We start from the raw sequence: 3,643 nt of genomic DNA, 5'->3' as shown, positions 1-3,643 counted from the left end.
CGGGCCAATACTATGCACATAGTGTGTCACGATCGCGATAACCTATAGTTTTATGTGACATAGTTTGACAAACTAAACCAATGTATTACATGCGGGTAATATCGTGTACACCTGAGAAATAGGACTTGCGACTGTGGGACGTTTGACGCACTTTGTTATCCATGCGTTCATGTAATTGCAACTTGCCAGAATCTCTGTTTGGATCCCATGAGATATGTCGACGAAGTGTACAAAATAGAATACATGTACAATGTGTGGAGACACGTATTCCCACCAGTTCCAGATGAACGTAAGTGGTCACCTATATCGCTTGCTCCGTTTAAGTTGTTATTGGATAGGGAATTGCGTCACAAACCAAAAGGTCGACCTTGCTCGAATAGAATACGTAACAATATGGATATCCAGAAAAGAACGAACCAACATAAGTTGTGCGGATGGTATAAGAACCCAGGTCATACAATTCGATCATGTCCAAATTGAAATAGTTGATAGTTGCTGTAATAAAACAATGTTGCATTATTTCTATTTTATTAAAAATATAAAAAATAAATTACTATTAAAATATTAAAAACAACTTTTATTTTATTAAATGAAAGAATATAAAAATAGTTTGTACAAATATATTAAAAAATCAATGTTGGTGCTGATCGGAATTAGTGCCATATGGGGGTCATCGATGGTTACGCGCTAGATTCCTCCTTGGTTCAGCTCTCAGCGGGGGTTGTGGTTATGGGTGTTGGGAGGATGACCCACCTGGATAGAATAAAGAAGGCAAAGGTGTTTGCATTACCCACGGCGGATGTGTTTGAATCTCATAAGGCGATGGGGATTAGTAATGAGAAGAGCTCCCCGACGACACCTCGTGCGATCCCTTCTGCGACAGCAGGCTATATATTGTCAGTTGAGTCAGAGTCATCGGGAAAGGAAATGCACCAGACCATGCATTCTAACATGTCATAGGACTGGGAAAAGGAAACATATAAGGGTTAGGATACATATAAGGGCTAGGATACGCACCTGACATAATCTGAAGAGGCTGTGATGTGGTGTCGTCGATTGAGGCGTTGGGTCCGGTGATTGTGTGGGCGTTGTTGATGGGCTCGTGCTGTCATCCCTTCTCATTAGATTTAAAGAGCCCCGTCGTTCCCTTTCGACACGAATTTATTGACGCCTCTGCTCTTCCGACAGTAAATATGGCTTGTCATGGATCTTAAACCATAGCATGTAATCCGGTGCGCACGCTAACTCTGAAACGATGATCGGTTCCTGAGTAGGTATATGATCATAACAATTTTCCCATATTTCAATATATTCCGACCAAAACACTGGCATATTCATATTCGATTAGTGAAAGTCAATTTTGTGCTCATCATCGAGCACCTCAAGTGCCACGGGAATCGATTGTCGAAATTCAAATTGCTGCAACACTCTATTCGTCTGGTGCATCTCCACGGTAGCATAGTTGACTAATGAGACCTTCACATGCGAAATGTTCAGATTTTGAAAGAATTCATCCGGAATTATTGCTCGAATTTCTGGATCCTCGTATGGTGTCCATTGAAACTATATGAACATGATAAAAATATTAGTTATATACATAATACTAAATACTAAATATGAAACGACTATTTTATGTATATATATTATTTAATACTTACTTGCGCTTCCGACCGTTGGTCTAATAGAAGCTGTATATCTTCAAGAGCGGTAGGTATTCTAACATAACTCGCCGAATGGTTCCACCTAATTAAATAAATTTTTAGCATACAATTATATTTTAAATCTATGTAATAATTGTAAAATCTAATATAAAATTTACCTCGTTATGAGTGGGAATGTATATGGGTGGTCCACTCGAGGACGTTAAAATAGAAAGCGAAACTGAGCCCATGATTGTAGTAGTGATAGGCAACCTCCGATTTTGGCTTTAGTTGGTGGCATCACCTCGCACATCTCCCAGTACAATGTTGCCAACATGGCAGACCTTCAACTAAATTCGTCAGCTACTCTAAAATCAACGAGTTTTAGTAGCCACCTCAGATGTACGAGGTTTTGTGACAAGTTCGGCATCAGATAACCTCTAATCATCTCAAGAATATGTGCCCGAACATATTGTATTCTTTCTACTTCTGTCGAATCATTCTCCGACTTTGGAAATGTGTCTCGTAACTAGCCCATCTCGATCCGACCTCCGTAAATATTATCCGGAATCGCACCAAAAAGATCATAACATATGGCTCCCCAATCAGCAGATTGAACGAACTCGGTGAATGTGGACGCATCCACTGGCAATCCCAATTGTAACTGCATGTCCTCCAAAGTGATGGTACACTCTCCGTATGAAAGATGAAATGTGCGCGTCTTGGGTCTCCACCTCTCTACCAATGCACTGATGAGTTTCGGGTCCAACTTGCACCCCCGACCTATAGTGGCCACGTGTCAAAAACCCGCTTCCCGCAAGTAATTTTTTATCAATGGTGATGGAGGACTAGACATATTACGAATATAGCATTGTAACACCTAATCTACGACTGTTATAAAAAATTATAAAATAACAATGAATTAAAATTACATAAATGAAAAAAATATTAAATAGTATTGAAAAATTAAAATTAATCCTTACCATTTTCATTTGTTCGACGGAGATATATTTATGATCGAGACGAATTAATTCCCCGGCCATTGCTAACACATCAAATATTTTCGAAATTATAAAAAAAATACTAATTCAGAAAAAAAAATTAAAGATAGCTTTTTTACCAAAATTAAAGAGAGCTTTGAGAAATTTAGAGAGAAAATTGAGAGAAAATTGAAGAAATAATGTTTGAAAAAATAGGAGAGGCGTTTTATAGGTTTTTTTTACCGTTGGACCCCCCAACGGTCAAAAAATCAAATAGCAGTTGGGGAAAAAAACACGGGCTAAAACGCATCCCTAGGGGAGCGATTTTGCCACGTCATCAAAATGCGTCCATGTGGGGGCGTTTTGTGCTGACATGGCAAAATCGCTCCCCCAGGGACGCGTTTTGCTGAAATTTCTCCCAAAAACGTTCCTACATGGACGCGTTTTACTAAAATCGGCCTTTTCTAGTAAATAATGAAAAAAATTTTCCCATTTCCATAAATAAAATTAGAAATGGGCCTTTAATGGTGTAAATGGTCTTCTTATCTTGTCTACATGAGCAATGACAATAATATTTGTATTAAATTCATTCATATATTCAATATCAAATAAAACTTTTACACACTCTTCAGTTTAGTCTTTATTAACATGAATTTCAATAATCAATACATCAACATTATGTGCTTGATTCATTTTCATATAGACACTTCACTTAAACCCTTTCACATATTTATTTCAATTCACATAGTCATTTTATAAACTTTACAATTTAATACTTTCTACTACAAATTTTATCACACATAACATCTTCACTTTGCAATTAATTTTTCAAATCATGTTATCACTTCTATTAATCTCTATCACATTAAATATTATCATAATAATGTATGAACTAAACATATAAAAATTAATTTAACTATTTTAACATAATTTGCACTTAAATTTAATTTGGTAAGATAGTACTTACTTGATTGAGCTTCTTATGCCTTCTCTTACCTCTCTTCAATCTTTTGCTACTTGTTT

General features: G+C 36.8%; 1 long non-coding RNA gene across 1 annotated transcript; it reads right to left on the bottom strand.

Annotated features, from left to right (window-relative positions):
* Positions 1-652: 652 nt before the first annotated feature.
* LOC105769917 (uncharacterized) lies at positions 653-2,820 on the bottom strand. The gene is made up of 4 exons (XR_001126098.2): positions 1,820-2,820; positions 1,659-1,743; positions 1,018-1,563; positions 653-874 (listed from the first exon to the last, which is right to left on the bottom strand). It is a non-coding gene; the product is annotated as an uncharacterized LOC105769917 (long non-coding RNA).
* Between the last annotated feature and the right edge of the window lie 823 nt (positions 2,821-3,643).

Source organism: Gossypium raimondii, chromosome 5, assembly GCF_025698545.1.
Source record: "Gossypium raimondii isolate GPD5lz chromosome 5, ASM2569854v1, whole genome shotgun sequence".
Classification (NCBI taxonomy): domain Eukaryota; kingdom Viridiplantae; phylum Streptophyta; class Magnoliopsida; order Malvales; family Malvaceae; genus Gossypium; species Gossypium raimondii.
This window is presented reverse-complemented; position numbering and strand designations above follow the sequence as displayed.